We start from the raw sequence: 6,008 nt of genomic DNA on the forward strand, positions 1-6,008 counted from the left end.
GAGGTATTATTTATGCAACCACGTTGTCTCGAAAGCAACTCGCACTAACCCTAAATACTAATAAAGTTAGATCGTGTATATAATATAGCATTCCAGTAATTGTTTCGAAGTAACATTGGTGGTGTTTTTAAATTAAATTTTATAAAATGACGTTTAAAAAGTAAGTACATAGAAGAATAAATTGAAAAAAAATTTATTTGAATTTACATTATTGAGGTTTGATCCGAACTAATATTGTAATTACAAAAGTGAGTTTGTTTGTTTGTTACGCTTTGACATCTAAACTACTCAATCGGTCATCATGAAATTTTGCATACACTTTGTTTGAGGTGCAGAAAAAGACATATGATACCTAGCAACTCCCTCAAACGGTTACCACAAACACAAATGGTAAGTTTAGGTCAATAGAAATTTAAATTGATTTTCGAAAAAAGCAAGTTTTTGTTTTTTTTTATTCAAAAAGGCAACAGAGCAAATCCTGGTAGTATTTGTTAGGTAGGTGCATAAAAATTCGTTTCAAAACTGTTCATTCGATGATATTTCATTTGAAGGTAATTGGCGCTCTAAGCTTTACAAAATATTATTGTCGTAAAATTATATCTGAACAAACGAAACAGTTTTTTTACATTATTTTTACCCATTACTGAGATAAATTCTACTAACAAATTGTCACTTTACCGCAATCGAATCGGAGCGTAATCGTTGCCGTTTATCCGTTTTCCTATTCTTTAATTTAATTATCGAATCTTGGCATAAGGTTAACCATTAATTTTGGTTTTGACTTAACCGTATATGTTAATTTAATATCGGTTCGTTTCCAAAACATAGAATAATCAAAGTTGGATTGGAATTGAATCGGGAACGTATTATATTATAGATTTGTAGAATTGATAATTCTGTTGTAGAATAATCTAAAGTTTTTTTTTTTATAGAATAGGTAGGTGGATGAGCATATGGGCCACCTGATGGTAAGTGGTCACCAACGCCCATAGACGCATTGTAAGAAATGTCAACCATCGCTAAGATCGCCGATGCGCCACCAACCTTGGGAACTAAGATGTTTTGTCCCTTGTGCCTGTAAATACAATGGCTCACTCACCCTTCAAACCGGAATAGAACAAATACCTGGTATTGCTGTTTCGCGGTAGAATATCTTATGCGTGGATGGTACCTATATATATATTAAAAATATTACAACCTGTCTTATTTCCTCTACTGGTGACAGGAGAGCATTCTTCATTCTGGTTCATTTTTCGCCCAGAGAATCGGAATTGCGATTCAAAAGGGGAAATGTTGCTAGCATTCTTGCCACCATTCCACGCGGTCACGATTTGGACAGTAACTATATTTTTAATTTTTATTTCTGTAAGGATTAAAAAAAATATTAAAATGTTATGTTAATTATGTTCAAAGTCGTATCTGACGTTTTGACTTGAAATGTCAAAACGTCAGATTGTTTTCTGCTGTGAGCTTCGAGTTTGTTCTGAATAGCCCTACAGTGTAAAAATTGCTTTGGTCGTGTTGCAATAGTATACGGTTACTGTCGATTACTTGTCATGTAAACACGAAAACCGATTTCGTCCAATGAGGTATTAGATGTCCGAGTGTCACAGCACAGTGTTACGTTAGCGGAAATTGAATATAGCGGAAGCTATCATGTGATAGACGTTCTTAAATTTTTGGTACAAACTTGCATTATATTATTTATTTAAAAATAAATGAAATCGAAGAAGGTTCGAGCCGAAAGGACTATCAACTTTTAACCCCCCCAAATGCTATCGACATAGAAGTCCGTTTTTCTCGACGCTAGATTCAAACTGGTAGTCTTAGAAGCCAACAACACAACCTGTGTATCCAAGTTAATGTCAAAAGGTAATTTCAAGTTAGTTTTATATCAACACCCAATCATTGTCTACTGCTGAACATAGGCCTCTCCCAAGGTGCGCCAAAGCTCCCTGTCCTCCGCTTTTCGCATCCAGTTGGTGCCCACCACGTTCTTAAGGTCATAAAAGCGGGCTTGCCTGTAACTGGGGGCCTTTTTTTGGGCGCATCTACCACTGTGGAGGGTTTGCCCATACTTGCCGCGCTGGGCAGGCGTGTTGGCGAGCGCAGTAGGGGAAGTAAGATGTTTATGGGTAGGGACGCTGCTGCCCATCCCCCCTTTTCCCCGTCGGTCAGACGCCTCTTACGACATCCACGGGATAAGATTGGAGGAGTACTATTCTAAGCCGGTACTCCACGGCAAGTTAGTTTTAATTATTCAATATTTAATATAAATAAATAAAAGTTTCTTAATTATTTTTGTTAATTTTATAAAACAATTAATCGAGGAGTGATGTGACAATGAAAATTATAAATTTCAGAGTTGAATATATATCGTAAATAATAATAATATATCGTTTGAAAGGTTTCATATAATGTTCGAATATATTTGTCTAATTTAAAGCAATGCCATTTTTTTAAAGGAACTAATACTTATTATTATTCCTATTTACACTACAATTAATCTTACAGCTTGTGTTAGGAAAGGGGACGACAATATCCGAAGGATACAGGGAACAGAATCGTACCTGCGACTTTTAAATCGCTGATCGGTCTGTAAACCATTGCACTATTTGTCGCTTTACGATTCAAGTAATGTATAAATACAAGACATACATACAACACTTGCTAATAATATTTAATAACCTGTTAATATCCTACAGCTGAGCTTCTTCTTCTTTTGAAATGCTCGGAACTTATTCCACCACGTTGGATTCAGCACTTCAATGTGGATTGAACCTACAATCTTAAATTAAAATTCACGTGTTCTAACCACAGCTCCATCTCGATTTAATAATTGTACATAAATGTAAATTATAATTATTCCACAGCTGTTAGTAATTCTATTGTTTGGTTGTTTTTGTTCAAATTGCTCTGGAATTGGTAACAGAGAACAAGTAAATGCAAATTGAATAGAACCAGCAACATCTATGGTACGATTCAAAGAGAATTAATCATTTCATTTAATTACGATTCGTGAAATGGAGTATTTGTAGTAGGCACTATTTATCATTAGAAGGAATTTGATGATAATTTACTGGACCGCGGTCACTGTCTTTCACTCCAAGGGGCGCTACGGTTTATTGGGTCCATCTTCGATTATGATTAATATCGTGGAATACTATATTGTTATTATTTTTGTCATTATATTCTTAACTAGCAGCTCCGTCAGGTTTCTCTCTCTTTAAACGTTTTTGTTTCGTAGCGTGATCTTATATAATTTATAAAATTTCTCAATAAATGGATTATCTATTGCTAGAATTTCGTTTTAAATTCTACTGGTAAATCCTGGGATTAGCTCGTTCAGACAGAAATATACAAAAATTTCATCGTTATAACGTTGCCAAGGTGACTATTGAAATTGGCAGCCAAGAGGGATTAAAATTGACGTTTGAGGAGAGTTATAGACCTTATAGCCTGGTACAGGATGAATAAAATGACTTAAAACATATTCTTTAAATTGAATATGCTTAGCCTGCACTGCATTTTTTTTAAGTTTGCTAAATCTTATTTTATTTTACTTTTATTTCACATTTATTTCACTTTACTGGTGGTAGGGCTTTGTGCAAGCCCGTCTGGGTAGGTACCACCCACTCATCAGATATTCTACCGCAAAACAGCAATACTTGATATTGTTGTGTTCTGGTTTGAAGGGTGAGTGAGCCAGTGTAATTACAGGCACAAGGGACATAAAATCTTAGTTCCCAAGGTTGGTGGCGCATTGGCTATAAGCGATGGTTGACATTTCTTACAATGCCAATGTCTAAGGGCGTTTGGTGACCACTTACCATCAGGTGGCCCATATGCTCGTCCACCTTCCTATTCTATAAAAAAAAAAAAACTTATTCTAAATAAGATGCGACTATAAGTAACGAAGTTTGTAAACTATTTGGTCTCGGTTAATTTATGTATATAAAATAGGTTTCTCATGAATGATATATATTAATATGTGCCTGAAACAAAATACTGCCATGCTTTTATTTCAAAGGGTGTAAATCAGGTACACCTATTTAAGATGTGAGAATTTCTCGGCAACTTTGAAATATAAACGAAAAGTTAAAATTTAACAAACATTTCCGGGGTAAAACAGAGAGGGCACGGGAGGAGATATCAGTTTATGCGAATTTCGTCAATTCTAGAAACGTCGATTGTAAAATAAATTTGATAAACCTTCTTTATCCTAAATTTGAAAATAAAATAATTTTAACATTTTACAAAACATTTGATACTATGTATACAATAGTTAAAGTTATTTTTTCGTACACTATTCGAAACAGTGCTGCCAGTAATAAAATAAAGTTGACATTTCCAGTTTTACATTTTAGACATTTTAGCTGACCAACCACACTGGGTACGTGCAAGCATGTCTGGTCAGCGTACGAACTTATAAATCAGGTTACTTTTCGGTGAATGTTATTGTTCCTTATAACCATGTACGGCGCAGATAAAGAAGATGATGTATTATCCTTATTTAGAGCACAAAGGTCAAAGTAGTCCTTAACATGACCTCAGTATATTAGCTGCGTATATATGTACCTATAAATAAATGGTAATCATAAAAAAATATGCTTTATAGAAGTGTGAGTTTTTAATTTAACCTTATCTCGGTTTATGTACCTAAATAATTTAATACCTAATTATAGTATGGTTATATAATATAATATAAATTATTCAAGTAGCACTTAGTTTTCTACAACGTTTAAGTAGCTTTGAAAGTCGTTGTTTTCGTTGGCTTCCATTAAAGCATTCCATATAGAACTTTCTGGAACTACAATTACGGAAGGAATTTATACTCTAATAGCTCAAAGGAGGGAACATAATATTCGATATCTGGATTTATCCAGTATAAGCCAGTTAATTAAAAGAGTTATCGATTTTTATAGATATATATACATTGAGCTAAGCAGGCTTAATGGATAAAACATTCGAATCTTAACTGATGAACGGGTTCAAATTCGAGTACTATTCAAGTATCATCTCGTGTTCTTATAATCTCATCATCATGTTCTCGAGTCGGATGAAATTCTCTTTTTTTGCCCAGCAGTGGGAAATTTACTAACCGTAACGTTTCTTGTCAATTTAATATGAATGACGGTTGTTAACATATCAACTATTAGCTTATTTTAAATAGTATTCCCGTTTCATCTCTTCGACCAAACGTAATTTTAGTTGGTAATTTAAAAAAAACGCGGGAAAGCAAATAGATGGCATTTTTTTTTCGTTCGACCTGACTGAAACAACATGCATTCGGCCAGGAGTTGTGAAAATGTTCTGCGAAGTCGGAACTACGCTACAGTGCTGTTTATTTTCGGTTTTAGATTACTTTTTGCGGTTTTTTTTAAAAATTCCACGGGACTTTAACGGACATTTCCTAGAATGAAATAGAGGAGTTTCGTTGGCTTTCCGGTTAGTTTTTTTATTTTCGTTTCAGAAATTAGCTGCTTTCTCTTGAGATATTAACGTTTTCCTTGTATGAAAATGTTATTAATCAATAATAAGTTCCGTTAAAGTAAATTTAAAAATTGTAAGCAATATTAATCTTTATAATTTTTAATAATAACGTCTTGAGCGTATTTCGGTCACAACCGTCCAATCGCAAAGTCTAGCAAAAACCGCAGGAAATATTACAGTGCATATGTGCAAGAAAATCTGCCTCACACACAGGCATAATATTTATTCTATTCTTTTTTTATTATAAAATAACTGAATCTGTTATAATAAAATTGAAACTAGCTTTTCATTTCAGTCCGGTATCATGTATTTGAATGAAATTGTAATATTGCAATCAATGTGATCGTTCATTCTCATAATGTTGGTATTATACACCTTATTACATTAATATTGATATTATATAGATATTATTAATGCTGCCTCGTTGGTCCAGTGGCTTGATGTAAGGCCGCAGACCCGGAGGTCCTGGGTTCAATTCCTAGGGACAATAGTTTTTCTGTCAGAAATTTCTCAGT

Source organism: Nymphalis io, chromosome 11 (assembly GCF_905147045.1).
Source record: "Nymphalis io chromosome 11, ilAglIoxx1.1, whole genome shotgun sequence".
Classification (NCBI taxonomy): domain Eukaryota; kingdom Metazoa; phylum Arthropoda; class Insecta; order Lepidoptera; family Nymphalidae; genus Nymphalis; species Nymphalis io.